General features: G+C 32.6%; 1 long non-coding RNA gene across 1 annotated transcript; it reads left to right on the top strand.

Annotated features, from left to right (window-relative positions):
- The first annotated feature begins 2,065 nt into the window (after window positions 1-2,065).
- LOC123666166 lies at window positions 2,066-14,248 on the top strand. Its single transcript, XR_006745160.1, has 3 exons — window positions 2,066-2,287; window positions 6,411-6,415; window positions 14,238-14,248. It is a non-coding gene; the product is annotated as an uncharacterized LOC123666166 (long non-coding RNA).
- Window positions 14,249-16,474: the final 2,226 nt, after the last annotated feature.

The raw sequence follows: 16,474 nt of genomic DNA, 5'->3' as shown, positions 1-16,474 counted from the left end.
GAAGTAACATATAAAAAAAAAAAACAGTCAAATTGAGAACCTCCTCCTTTTTTTGGAAGTCGGTTAAAATAAGGCCTAACTTTCGTTTGGTCTTTTTAACCGATTTGAACCTCATTTCGACTGCATTTTTTTTTTATATCTCTAATTTGATGAATTATTTTAAAATTATGACAATATAGTCTCATAGGTCGTAATTATAACTAGTAATATGTCTCCACCAGTACTTCTATCCACTGACGGTGGTTTAAAATGATTTATAAACGAACGATTAATTTTGATCAAAATTTAACGATTCGTTTTTGAGCTATATCTAATAATGCGTACTTGTCGATATAACATGGAGAAGGTATTTTAACCGACTTAAAAAAAGTTAGAGGTTCTCAAGTCGATTGTATTTTTTAATGTATGTTACCTCAGAACTTTTGACCGAGTGCACTGATTTCCATGATTTTGTTTTTAATCGAAAGGTGGTGGACGTAATGTGGTTCCATTTAAATTTAATTGAAATCTAACAAGTACTATTCGAGTCATATCTAATAACGCGTATTTACTTAACTAGTTTTTCGTATGTACCCACGTTGTACTTCTTGTCGATCTAGTTGATGACTTTTTTTTTGTTTGCGAGCAAACACAATTATCGAACTGAGATTTAATATGATAAAATGTAAATTGTTTTGACAAGGTTTCGATTTCCGTATATTAGTCGGTAGAGATTAATTGTGGACTTGTTAAATGTATACCTACTGTCAATAATAATAAAACTGGCAATCCCTAGAAAACCTATGAGGACTACCAGATCAAAACAAACGTTCGTGAGCAGATTTGCTAGAACCAATTGGGGCATGAATACATGCTTAAATAGAGTCATAAACTTGTATAATTCAATTTTAAAAGAGGATGTAGATATTGATATTTGTAGATATTCTGGGAAAGCATTCAAGAGAAAGGTTAAGATGCTTTTTTTACATTTGAACTCAAATTAGTTACCTACTGTATGAAGTTGTGAACATTCTTACCATATTATACTTTAAATCAGCTGATTTCTTGTACCTCAAACCGTTTACTTACAGATATATTATATTTATAATTTTTATATTTAATAATTTTTATATTTATTCATAGAATTCCCGATGTATTATCATATTAATTGTTGTCTTTCGTTGTTATTTTTTTTACATATACCTACATATTTTAATTTTTTTCTTTTAAATATTTTTTACTGTTTTAGCACGGGTTTTAGTTGTTATAATTTTTTTGATAGGCTGTTTTATACTTTTATTGATGAGTTAATTTTTCATAAGATAGATATTAATTGTTAGTATAAGTTTCGAAGCAACTGTTTAAAGTGTATTGCATGCTGAGTTAGCCTATAAGTGTGGTGTATAGTGTGAGATATTCTGTTTAACTATATAATTATGATAGAAACCACTGTATAACACGTTGGCTTCCTATGTAAATAAATAAATAAAAATAAATAATGTATATATTGTAACTAATGGACACTGAGTAGGAGAAATTTAGCGGTTGTTTAACCGCTAAATTTCAGAACACTATTTGTGCAGTTTCGTTTCCCAAAGGTTTCAATGGAACGACAGTAATAAAACTTCATTCTGCTCATCTCACAGAGCTGTGTTTAGAAGAGTAATGGGACATTCAGAGACTACATATAGTTGAAATAGCTGTAACGATAAACACTGATCATTAACTTTGTTCGTCATTTCATTGTGCAATTGTAAGTGTTATTCAATTATTAATCTTCTCACAGCGATTCAGTATTGGTTACCGTCTGCAAGTGTCGTCTATGACGACGTTGAATATTTGTTTTGAAATTTACAATTTAAATATTTGCGAAAATTGGGTGAAGGTGATAACACTTGATGCGTTATGACCTCCACGAAATTTTCAATTTTCGAAGTGACCGTAACCAACTTTATATATAAAAACAAAAATCTCGTTACCGCGATTCACAATAAGCAACAAACGATGAGTGCCACCTAGTAACAAGTAGAAACATCCAGTACATACAATATTCATTGTGCTTGATATATTGGTTATACATATATATGTAGGATGTGTAACTTTAAAGACGAATGCATGAAAGGGAATGTAAAAGTGGGTATGCATGATATGAAGAATGATTGACGTTGACAGACGAACGTGTGACAGTGAGTTTGGGGGTGGCGCTAAGCGAGTGAAGACGGCAAGACGTGTATTTTTATTTCTCTGTGTATTTGAATAAACCAGCATTTTAACGACTTTGGATTTTTTGATTTTATCCCACATATATGTGTATGTATCATGTATGGTTTTTTCTAGGTAATGAAAATGCATCATAATGGCGTACATAATGTTTATCTGCAAATAATACAGATAATTACGCTGCTGCACCTACCTTTTCAATGCATATTTTCGTTTTTCTAAAGGTTTTCTTCGAGAGGTCGCTACTAAGCGATAAGGCCGCCTTTGTACATTACTATCTCTATGTTTAAATAACTGTTTTATGTAAATCTTTTTTAAGTGGCGTGCAATAAAGTATATTCTATTCGAGACTGCACTACGAGTTGATAATGAACGTTGTTGTTGAAAATGTACGTTGATTCTGTAATATCCTGAAAGTCGTCGTTTTTTCCAGGCTCCATAATAATATATAGTCTTTACAGAATGATGAATAGGTATTAAAATGACTTATTAATTATGGTTAGTATTATTTTACAGTAAAAGGAAAAGTTATTAGGATAATTTAATTTCTTTTTGTCAGTAAAAATAAGGTACTGTTTTAACATCTGCTAAGTTAACGTTAAGTTGAAGCGGAACAAGGAAAATTCCATTTAATATTAGGGTAAAATGATATATTAGAAGTTATAATGAAACCTTATTTATGTCGTTACTCCAGTAATATTACACTGTATTACAAATCATTATTATACAAATACTTGTAAATACATATGTAAATATATAATACAATTATCACTTTTTTCGAAGTCGGGTTTTAGTTTCTTTGTTCACGAATGTCGGTGACGTGTCACGTGTGTCGTCTACTCGACCGTCTGTCTTGAATGTGTTTGCTTTAGTTTCATACCTACGTGTTGTTCTTTTGATTTGAAACGTACCTGTAACAAACATTATCTATTGTCAATAAAAGTTTAAATACAAAAATGAAAACGATTAGAGCATTTTACAAAATGTCACAATGGTTTTCAAATTTTGAAATGAACATATAATCTATACTTAAAACGAAAATGTAACAGGTCGAATTCTGTTAACAAACATTGAAGAAATTACGAACTTTTTTATACTGTGTGATACCCAGCGCTCGTTAAAAATCCTAATGTTTTATACTTATAAAGTTATACCTCTAACGAAGGAGCCACCGGCCTCACCAACCCGTTGTCGTCCGCATTAATATTTAAACAAGATATAAGGGATGCTTCGAGTCAGACCACCGATAACTGGGATTATACTGGGACTGCAATTTCCAATATATGTGACAATCCCAACATTAAAATATTGTATTATTACTTCTCAAGTAAGATAATAAACAGAAAAAAATATTTTACGTCTTGAAATACGAAAAGGTCGGAACGCAAGTAAGTACTGAGTGATTTCTTGTACCTAATATTAAATATTTGTTCCAAAATGTTTCTCGGTTTTTAAACGTGTTCCGTCTTCCTACACACGCTAGTGTTCTACCTGTATTTATTCTGAGACATATTTCACGTCCCTTTATTAACCCTTCAACGCAATTAAGCAGTAAAAATCTGTAGCACGGGCGTCGAAATGATATAAATTGTTCTCGAGAGAAAGGGTTGATTAGGAATTGATAAAGTAGCCTCACCAGTGAAAGTCACAGCTCTGTATGGAGTGTGTTGTGTACATGTATAACACCAGAACATTACACATATGCTATAATATAAGCCCGCTATTTTGGCTCAAATGTAGTATGAAGTGATTTCAGATTACCGTCATAATTATATACTTTCAAATATAGAATGAAAATTAAAGAAGTATAAGAAGATATTTTAAAATATAAAGTAATTATATTTACTGGAACGTAAGGCTTTTCTATCAAAAATGTTGTCACTTCATATAACGAAGTAATCACGGTACGTGAACAGGATTACGTTTAACACACACATATGTACACGTGTATTCATCCGATTTCAATCGTAAGTATTCTGTCTACTATTTCATTTAACTCGTCGTTCGTGATATTCCACAGACATCACTAATTGACTGTTCGCAGCCCCCTAAGCTATTATTCACTCATTAGGTTTCAGGTGGATGTATAAAAAGTAATTTTATTTGCAAGAAGAAATTTCACTCCAAATTAAGCCTTAGTAACTGTAGCAAATATTATATACTGGCAAATAGCTCCGCTTTGGAAAGGCTCGCGAGGATTTTATTCTTGTAATATTTGTAAGCATTTTTTAGGAATTGTAAATTAATAGACTATTATTGACATATATTTTTATAAAATAATAATTCCTAAATAAGGAATAGATTACAAAACAATACGAAACAACTCAACTGACGGTACGATAACCAAACACAGTACAACCGCACCACGCGAATCTAGTTTCAAACAAAAACTCAGAACCAAAAGAAAACGCCTCGCTCTCACCGATCTAATCAATTAGAAACGTAACAAGTGATCCGAGTGAAGGAGACGCAATGTTTCCTCAAACAAAGACGATGTTTTATATAAAGTACTAATTTAGATCGAACACGGCGCGTCCGTCTCCACTCGAAGCGTTCTTTTATCGAGATTATTATTTATTTACGATTCGTCGAGACTTGTGCGGACGAGACGTTTGTCATTGTCACTATTGTTATTACAAATACATGTAGCTATAATATAATTATGTTTGTATGTATTCTCAGATCACCAGCTTTTAATATAAATTATACATCTAAAACGTACACAGTCTTATCCATAATACACCATCGCCTGACGTCATGTGAATCGTGAAATTGAATCCAACTTCTCGTGAAATACAAACTTAGCGAATGAAAAATCGTATAAAATTAAATGTAACACGAAACTCCAGTTTCTACTGTGATCCAGTCCAGCAATTTTTTTTTTCATCTGTTAAAGATTCAAAATTATGCAGTGTCTACTGCGCCTCAATACCGATTTTTTTTTCTGTCTTTTCAAATATTTCCTTATTCCTTATTCCGTTATAAATACAAAGAGTAGCGGAAAACGTTATAACGTCGCCATCACACATGTGTTCCGATGTGATATTCACAATATGTGAGTTATTGGTCTCGAGGAAACTGTCACGTTCGTAAAACGAAAAACCAGAAAATTTCTCACTCTTCTATTATCAAATACGTCCAAAATCTCCCATTATACCGTTTCTTTCACTCATGATCTCTCTCTAACGCTTAAGAAAACAGTGATTGGCGCAAAGAATGCAGAACCCCATTTTTATACTTATTAGCGATCCCCTGAACACTTGACAAAACTTCGACTATTAAAGGACGGTCCAGTTCATAAGAGAAAGCGATTTAGTGTAATCAATACAGTAAAAATATGCATACCTTGGATGAATCTGTTAATCTCTTAATGAAACCAGCTAAGTTTGTGTTGAACTCCGACACAAAAAGTTCCGTACCACGAGATTTAACATCACATAGTTCTTAATATCCACCAAAACAACACAGAAAATAAACACAGTTCTTCTATAGAGGCTTTCTCTTGTTACAATAATAATATTTCAAATATACAACCCAAAGATAAAATAACAAAGAGACGAGCGGACAGTAAGGTTATAACAGGATTACGTTCTATTAATTCTAGTTTATTTTAAATACAAAAACGCTCTCAGCAATAACTTGTACCACGACATAAAGGATCAAAATAAGAAACTTAGGAGCAAATTCTAATTATAAAGAATATTTTTACAGCTCAGAGATAACTTGAAAGAATTTACATCTGCTGCTCGGTGCTTACGAGAATTCTTTATATGCGTATTCTTATAACGCTACACGTCACGTATTAAATATTGTTTCTAGTACAGATATTAGTTAGATCTACTATCTGTCAGACTTGTTTCATTATGACGTTCATGCCATTTCTAATTAATTCTACTGCACAGTAATTGTATCCTAATAATGGATTGAATTTGATTTATCCTTGTTCGACGTTCCTTTTAAAATAATTTGTTTTGATATGTTCGCCCCAACAGTCCCCGTCGCTCTTGTTATATCAGGCTGCCGGACCGCGATAAGTGACCTAACGAAATATAGTGGGATTATCTTACACAGCTTCCCGAACAAATCCGGTCACCTGATTGTCAATAGAAGTTTTACGATTTATACAATATCAAATATTTGAAACCTTTTCATAGTATACATAATAATATTCTTAATATAAAAGTATACTAAAAAATAAATTAGTTGTTTAGATAAAGTGGTCAATATTTCTGTACTTAAATGCCACAGAAGTATTTACACGTGCAGTGGTTCGTAGCACTGTGCTACATGACGTAGCGTACCGCTACGGAGCTACATATTTAAGGAAAAATTAAAAGTTCTAATGGCGTGTGAACGCAAAACACTGGATAAAGGTTTATCAAAGATTTTCACATAAGCGGTAATATATAAACAAACGTATGAAGATTGTACGTAAATATATCTTGCGTAACGCTCTTGTCACGTATTCACCAGCTTACTCCCCAAGTCAAGTTAGAAGTTTTACTTCAGTCACGTGGTCCAAAGCACAATCGTTATTTTATACACGTAAAAATAAATATTTTTCGAGTCATATAAGAATCTTTCCAAGCTCCCTATATTATGGTACCGCACTTATAATACAGCCTTTGACTTTTATAGCAGGTACGTGAGACGCGAGTGGGTTTCGCGCCCAGTTGGAATAATTTACGACTTACACACTCCAATACTATATTCCTAAAATTAAAATACATTATATACTACACAAGATAAGCTTGATATTTCATATTGTTACGACCTTTTGTACTAGCTTAAAATTATTCATTAATATTGAGTCAAACGTACATACACAAGCTAACTCAAATGAAATACACTTTACATTATAAAGCTCCTAAAACATACAAACAAAACGTAAAACTATTTGTTTTTAGAATATTTGATTGTATGTTGAAGTGAGTATGATTAATCTAAAAAGTTAATTAACTAGAAACACAATGTTTCCTATGAAATGTGTTTGTATAAGTATAATACTTACGAATTCTACACAGCTAATGGACGCACAAGGTCTTCGTGACTGATTTACGGTTATCCCGCTTAGCGCGTCTTATCCGGCAGCGGTCGAAGAAATGAACAGAAATCTATTTTGACTTCATGCAAATTAAAGGGTGGGTTTTTTATTAATTTTATTGGGATATAGCCTGTGATTTCACCCACGTTACTTTATGACAATAAGCTCAGTATATTTTGAATAAAAGAGTAACAAACTTCACGGAATACAAACTTGTATTTATTTTTGAAACAACTGGATACAAACACCTTTGTAAAAACAAAGCATCCCTTTTTTACCACTCAGACTTCAATTTCATATTTTTCTTGTATCTATCGATATAAACTTAGAGGCCTAAACTCCAAATAAAACCTTCTCAATCGTTTTACGCTGGTATTAAATTCCACAGAACTGCAATTTTATTCATAGTCTTTTTTGTGGTAATTTGATTGTTCGGAGTGCATGTTGCAGCTTATAAAACATGTACCTAGTTATAACTATAGAAATATGAAATTCTATTATTTCTGATATTTATATCAATATTTTTATTTTTTATATATACACAACTAAGTCAACAAACAAGCTCACCTTAGTTAAATGACATTTAAGCTAAGCCAGCCACATTTTGTTCTTACTGACAACTAAATAAAATCCTCACACTCCTACAGCCTTATTATTACAATCTCCACCTACCTTGTCATTACTCCTCACCGGTGTCTTCACGACATACGGCACTCCGGACACAGGAAACATTGACGACATCATTGCTGGCGCGAAGATCACTTTGACGGCTCGCTGTTGACAGCACGACTTTGACACCTCACTCACACTAACCTCACACGACTTGACCTTGTTCACACACTCACAGCAACAGTGATGACAGTGTTTGACAGACGAACTTTGACAGTTGTTCTGACTTTCTTGACAAAAGATGTCGCTTGATGATTTTCGACAATGTTCTTGACTGTTTTCGTCAGTTGTTTGTATTGAAGTATTTTTCATTTCAGTGATGTTTTCATTTGTCTTATTATTGTTTGATACCTTCATGTATAATTTCGGTTTCTTGTTGAAGTCCTCGGGTATTTCAAGTAGAGGCGTCTTCCTCTTCAACTCGAGTGGTGCTTCTAACAAGTATTTGTTTGGTTTTTGGTTTTCTTTTGTGCCTGATGATACAAATGGATGTACAAGTAGCGTTCTTGTTGGTTTGCTCGGGTTCGACGTCCCGGCCCCGGAGGGCTCGGTTTTATTTGTTGAAGCCAATTTGTTTCTTGGAACTTACTACGTAGAAATTATTTATTTTTATTCCAAATGTCATTTACTTAATGTTTTTTTTTTTTATATTGTACGTATTTGTAAGTCTAAGTCACTTTTGAAATAAAACACACAAATTAATGTCAACTGTTTATATTCACTAGGTTTTTCACCTTTATGTAGTTTTGCTATCATTTACTATTAAAATCCTTTGTCACTAGAAAATTTTAAAATATATAAACTCTCAATTGTTTAATTATTCTAATGATAACGTTTAAACATTCCACATAATCGCTTTTTCTATTTTGTTATTAACTAAACGCCTCACAGTGTCACAGTACCGCCGCGTGTACAACAACGTCACAACACAGACGTCCTTGAACTTCCGCGCAGGCGGCGTTTGTTTGTAAACAAACAAAACGTAAACAATGAACGATCATTCAATACAGACTGAAATTAAATAAAAAATAACTTTCAATGAACAATAAAAATGTTTGCGAACTTATCAGCTGATATTTTTTCAAATAAAATCAAAGAAATTTAGGTCTTTTTTGCTAACAAAAGTCTGTACGTTCGTACGACGCGACGTATTGATTACAACTGAAGAAGTGAGGAGTACTTGTGGGCGGGACCAGGGAGGGCGGTAATTAGACCACGCCTCTCATAGCTAGGTTCTGAATTATTTCAGGATGTCTAGATGATGTCATGACTAAAAGATGGCGTGACATTACACACTTGCTACTCGTTTATGCTGTCATGGAGGCTTACCTTAGATTAGAATGGAAATTATGAATCATGAAATTGTTATATATTGTAGATTTGAACGGAAAATAAGAAACAAGTGGACGCTTTATTCTTGTGAATTAATAAAATATTATATTAATTTATCTAGTAGTGACACCACAGCCGTGGCGTGTGTTTTTTAATTACTTAATCATCTCTTTCTTACCCTCTGATTTAAAGGTTTACATTCTGACTTATTTAATGCTAATTCTCACTTTTTTCTTTTACAAAAGAGGCTACAATTTAAAAGGACGCAAGACAATAGCCTTGTTAACGTCATGTTGATTTTACCGGAAGCAAGATTGTTCTCTGAATAATAATGACTTGGATTTTTGATTGAATATTTAATTTAAACAAACGCCTCGAATGTAGGTGACTATTAGAGAGCGTTCTATGAGTATGAGCTGCCATCATTTTATTTCTAGTTTTGTCTTAAAAAAGTTTTGATATAAACTATTAGAATGTAAAAATAATCTGAGATATTTTTAATTTTCATACACCAGATGTTGTATATGTTGCAGTCAAAACTCTTAACCAGTCAAAAGCACTATTGACTAGCAAAATCAGTCAGAAGTACTTTTGACCATTTGCTTTAGTCAATAAAACTTTTGACTAAAATAACAGTTAAAAGTACTTTTGCCCAATGGAGCTGGTTAAAAGTACTTTTGACTAAATGATTCCGTCAAAAGTGGTTTTGACTGGTTGTATCAGTCAAAACTCTTAAAAAGTTAAGGTGATCGATAAAAATAACGACAAACGCACATATAAACTTTTATATTACTCATTATTAGTGGAGAACGTGCTGATATTAGAACAAAAATGAGTGAATACGAAAAGAAAGAAGGCTTTTTACAAAGAATTTTAGCGGTGGAAGATATGAAAGATAGTCATATCAATGTGATGAGACAAGAAAAATTTGAAAAGTTTGCAATGGATGTGGAAGACGCGAAATTTAATGAAAAGGAAACACCATTACAGTACAGTAGACTACAACGCTTTAACACATTGAAGTTTGTGGTATTAAAAAATTAGTTACAAACACAGAACCTGTCAAATATTTTTGCCGGCTGAGGAAATCTACGACATTATTGATGCTGCTCATATTTCTATAGGGCATGGTGGTCGCGATAGACTTAAGAATGAAACGGCAAAAAAGTACGCTAATGTTACAAAAGAAATGATTAATATATATTTATCAATGTGCGAAGTATGCCATAGGAAGAAAAGCAAGAAAAGGATGGGTCAGTTTAGAAACCGATCCTGCACACTGAAATGAACAGCCGCTGCCAAGTCGATCTGATTGAAATGCAGTCGCAAGATCGCGGGCATAAATTTATTATGGTTTATCAGGATCATTTGACTAAATTTATTCACATCTAACGAGTTAATAGTGCTTTTGACTGACGCTTTTTTGCAGTTAAAACTACTTTTGACGGAGAGCGTCAGTCAAAAGTATTTTTAACCGCGAATTTGCAGTCAAAAGTACTAATAACCAATAATTTTCAGTCAAAACCACTTTTGACCAACTTGTCCAGTCAAAAGTACTTTTGACTGATTTCGCTAGTCAATAGTACTTTTGACTGGTTAAGAGTTCTGACTGCAACATATATAATACATATCGTTCAGAATCATATTTATTAAAAATTACTTTTTTTGTAGTAACCCGTTGTAGACCATTATTAACAAACATCCGAACTAAAAATACATATTTATGCATACAATAATATCGATACTGAACTAGAATGAAAAAGCTTGGCGTATAGTTCTTAAAAAAGTTCATACATACTCATGTAATGTCCCAAGTCTAAAACCATCAGCCTCAATACAATCGAACTTTTGGTCCCAGACCCCAATTCCAGTAGCACCCTTGTATCCTAAGATTACGTAGTCTTGTCATTACTGCCTGTAAATTAAGTTTAAACCTATTTTAAGCAATATTCCCGTCCAGTGCTATTTATTTTACTGCGGGTAGAAAGGATCCGTCTCTATTACCCCGTAGGGGCTGGTTTTGGATTAGCAAATGTAACTTTACGCCTTGGGGTGCGTTATACTTTAAACTTTACGTTTTATTGTGATCAAAAATGGTTTCAAAATATATATTCTATGGATTAAAATATTTTATCGCCCTCGAGTCAAATAGGCCTAAAATAGGTACGAGTTTGTATATCGATCGATAATTATCTGAAACAACAATCTTTTGATAATTGACTACTGTAGGAATAGACGACACTATTAAACTTAATTTTTCATCATCATCATCATCATCATTACAGCCTATCACAGTCCACTGCTGGACATAGGCCTCCATAAGTTTACGCCAAAAATAGCGTGAACTCATGTGTTTTGCCCATAGTCACCACGCTGGGCAGGCGGGTTGGTGACCGCAGTGCTGGCTTTGTCGCACCGAAGACGCTGCTGCCCGTCTTCGGCCTGTGTATTTCAAAGCTAGCAGTTGGATGGTTATCCCGCCACCGGTCAGCTTTTTAAGTTCCAATGTGGTAGTGGAACTGTGTTATCCCTTAGTCGCCTCTTACGACACCCACGGGAAGAGAGGGGGTGGCTAAATTCTTTAGTACCGTATCCACACAGTACTTACTAAACTAAACACTAAACTTAATTTTTGTATAAAAAATATTAGAAAATAATTCTCATACTCAAGTAAGAACGTAAATCTTCCGAACTTAGTTCGATAAATTTCCGAGTAGGGTGAAGGAACAATAGCGCACGTCTGTCTGTGATGCGCTTTGATTTAGATGCGGGCATAATATTCTACAACTAGCTACCCTATCTTATTTTCCTCGACTTTTGTTAAAGGAAAGGAAATCACAGCTTGATAGCTTTTTAGTAACAGTTACTGACGTATTAAGTTTTCTTGAAAAGCTGAAATGAATACATACATCCAATACGATGTTAAGATGCATTTTGCTGAAGTCAAGCTAACGTTTGGCCTTCATAATATTTGGTTGAAAACACGTGTTTATCGTTTGAAGGTCATTTTAAAATAAGCATTTCTTTAAAGCATTTCCTCTGACAAGCGACTGGAGTTTACTTCTTAATAATGATAATCGTAATACAAACAATAAGGTGCTGTAACAACTGAATCAAATTATAATTATCAAATTACAAAATTGTAAAATTAAAACATAAATGGTTGCTTGCTACTCGTATCGATATACTAATCCTATAAATATAGTATCCTATAAATCGACGGGTCCTACGCATAAGGTCGTAATACATAAAAACGTTTTTTACAGGAGAGCCATTTTTATCACCGTCACTGTTAAAGTTCGTTTGAGATACATCTTTGATCAGTGTTTCTAGTTTATATGATCAATAATTCGCTTAAAAATATAATTCCAAACTGTAAATGAAATAAAAAATAATATTTACACAAAAATAACTCATTTTAGTTACTTACGACTTTATACTTAATGCAGAAACGTCGTATCTTGTTGTTACGACCTTATGCTTTCGATCAGGTTGTTATTAACTTTGTGAATAAAGTCGTATGTTTGAGATACGACGTTATGCTCCGTGTAATCTCTTATAATATCTCTAAAAAATGGGTCGTAAGAAGCTACTTGGTGAACAAAAATCACAAATTTCAGCTAAAATCAACTTTTTAAAATAATTATTATCAGATTTTCTTAATTCCCCACAGTTATTTATATAAGAAATAAACAAAATTAAAACTAATCTATAAAAATATGGAGGATAATCATTAATTTGATAATTAAATATAAATTATTGTTAATAAATTTTTAAACTAGAATCAGTCTTTAGCTGCACTAACAATAAAAATAAAAGTGAATCAAATAAATCTATATTTTGTTATGATACTCCGAAATATCATTTTATAATACAACAGCTAATATTTATATTTGGAGTGGCGAGCATTAAAGGAAGCCTACGTCCAGCAGTTGACTTGTGAGGGCTGATGGATGGATGGAATGCTTATAATCAACTTAAAGAAACCTTAAATAACGAAATAAGTAATAACCTCTGGTTAACATAAATATAAGTAGTAAAAACATATTACAATCAAATATATTTATTTATTTATGAGTAAACGACAACTAGTCAGATGAATGCCTACTGTTCTGTTCTGCACCAATGCTACTGTGTAATAACTGTTGATAAAAACTATGATATTCTTGAAGTATTGTACGTCCTTGATAAAGACTTAATAAATCATTAAATTTTGCAGATATAATAGGTAATAGATCAGTGTAACATGGAACTAAAACTTCTATATTTAAAATATTTTCATTTTTTCTTCTCGATGATTCTCATATTATTTTCATCTTTAAAGTGATAACGATAGTTCAAAATATAGGATTCACTCGACACTACCTGAACTTATCTAGTTTTACTCCAAGCTATTTTTTGGTTTATTGTATTTTTAGCCGAATTTCTACACATCATTTCAATTACATTATAACGGGGAAGGTTAACTTCCGGGTAATCTTACTAAAGCTTTTAAGTTCAAGTTTTTAAGACTTGTGCTGGAGCTAGCCATACATAAATCCAAGTACTTTAGTCAGTGTTTTACTGTTTAGGCTATTAAGTTATGGAATAGTCTGCCCTCAGCCATAAGGGAGGCTACATCGCTATTGACTTTTAAAAAACACGTTAAAAATTATTATCTTATTATTAACGAATTGCTTACATACTTTATTAGTTTATGATAGAATATAATTATATTATATTTTTATTCTTCTTTTTATTTATTTATGTATTTTCTATAAGTATTAGAATGTAGAAATTTGTATGTAAGTTTATTATACATCTAGACAACCTACCCAATTTTGATAATAAGTTTCCTTTTTAAGTCTGGGTTGTCTGGAAGAAATAGCTAATTAGCCATAAGTCCGCCCCTTGTACTTCACTATCTGCTTTGTTTGTAATATATTTGTGGTGTACAATAAAGTATAAAATAAATAAATAAATCATCAAACCATTGCGCAGGGATATATATAAGCTTATTTTTGGCATTTCTCTCAATTAAAGCGTAAACGGAATTCGCTTCGATTTGTATATACTCACCCTCTAAAAACCTATGAAATATTGTTATTACCTATTATGAATATTATTATTATTACCATACTTTCTTGCTGCATAATATAAAATGCTGCATAATATAAAATGCCCATAATAATAAAGTATATAAAGCAAACACAATATAATTTCTGTTTTGACCGACACAACTGTTGGACTAAAACCTGAATTCCTTGGCACCATCATCAACTTTAGTCTCAATAAACTTAGATAAACAGTTTGCTACTTCACATGTCCCGTGTTTGCCATTAATCTCAGGCCACATGTAACTATAACCTGCACAACTAGCAAGATCAAAAACAGTAATATTATAAATTAACAAATTTCTTTTATGATGAAATAAACATACATTGCGATGGGGACAGTTTAAAATCTTTTGATAGTCAAAACACGCGATAATTATTCTTCCTTCACTCTCTATAGCTTCTTTTTTATCGTTCTCCTTCATTTCTCTAGGCTTAGTCTGGTTTCTCGTGTAATTTTCTTGTTTTTGTTTATCTTCTGCAGTCATTGTATTTTTATTTGTGTAGTAGGTATATATGGCATTCGTTAAAGATATACTTTTTCAGTTTATGAAATGAGGTATTAATAAAGTTTTGTTTTATTATATTACGATACTATCTTATCGTTGTCGCTTTCTTCGTTATATTTTCAGTAGCACACCACTCATTGTATAAAGAAAACATTTTTGTGAATGTAAGGTCTAGGTAAATTTAGTAGAATCTTTGTGCACATAATGGAATTCAATGGGCTAAAATGTTTTGACATACTTTAAAACTTCCTGTTTCATTGCATCATCAATGACATGAATGAATGAATAAATGAATGAATGAATGAATGAGTTTTGGTACCACCACGCCGATTAGAAGAAATAGACCCACCACCAAAGCAACATTTGGACTGTTCTCTCCCCCTATGGAGAGTGTATTAAGAAACATTGTCTTGCAGATCAACACCTTATTAGGAACGTCAGAGTTGGACTCAATAAGATGTAAGCAATACTTAATCGATTTCTTTCGTCTGGACACAGCATTTGAAGTAGAAGGATACTTAGTATATCCTAGTTCGGTATCATTGAATCGTCAATCGTAATTAAAAGATTGACCAAACATCGTCTTGTACAAATCCCACTGGTGTTCAGCTTCAAGTGGCGTCGGTGATTTTTAAATCAAAAATCACATTTTATACAAACACAATCGCTATATTAATCATCCAATTGTAATTGAACTAAAATGTCATTAAAAATGGATTTATAAGCTTTATTGAAAAAGCAAATCGTAAATCGTATCTTTATTTCTAAACAAAGCATAAAGTCTTATGACTGTGATACGACTTTGTGCGCTTAATTATCCTTAAATTATAACCAAGCATATGGTCGCAAGTATAAGTTACGACTTCTAGAATAAAACTGTAGCGCAGTATAAAGTCGTAACTGGCACATTGCTAGTGGTGGTCTACGGCGCATACAGTCGTAACATGGCCGAACCGATGTTATGCGCCGGACCGTATTATTTTTCGTCAAGCCCTATTAACACTATCTATAACTAATATAGTTTATTCGTTTGATAATTTTATATAGATAATTAACTACATTTATAAATAATAAAAGTAATATTCGATAAAACTTACCATTTCCAAGATTGTCACCAGTCGTTACTATTTCACTGCTTAGGTTATGCTTATTTAAGTCTAATTTTAAAATCTTTGACGAACGTACATTACTCATTTCATTGGTTTATAATCGCGTAAGTGTTAGTAATTAAAATTAATCAAAAACTACAAAGAAATTTGACTTACAAGCAATATTATTTTGAACATTAAAAATGGAGACTCCGATCATGTCATACGACGTCGGTACTATGCTCTTAATGACCCGGACACCGTCCAATAGATCGGAGCATATCGTCGCAACTAGCAGCGCGACCTTATGCGCGGGAATGTTTTAATGTTAAGACTATTAGCAATTCAAAAACTTATAATTTATAGAAGATATTAATATTCTGACTTCAGGAATGTTAAATACCGTTTCTTATTGTTCTAATGACACAAAAATCCAATTTTGCTCAAAAAACACGTTACGACCTTATGCGTAGGACCCGTCGAAATATTCCCGTATCTTCTAGCTCTAAAAAAATGTCACTCTCAGCGTCACTTAGCTCA

Source organism: Melitaea cinxia, chromosome 25 (genome assembly GCF_905220565.1).
Source record: "Melitaea cinxia chromosome 25, ilMelCinx1.1, whole genome shotgun sequence".
Classification (NCBI taxonomy): domain Eukaryota; kingdom Metazoa; phylum Arthropoda; class Insecta; order Lepidoptera; family Nymphalidae; genus Melitaea; species Melitaea cinxia.
Note: the sequence above shows the minus strand (reverse complement) of the source record. Positions and strands in the feature narration are given on the sequence as shown.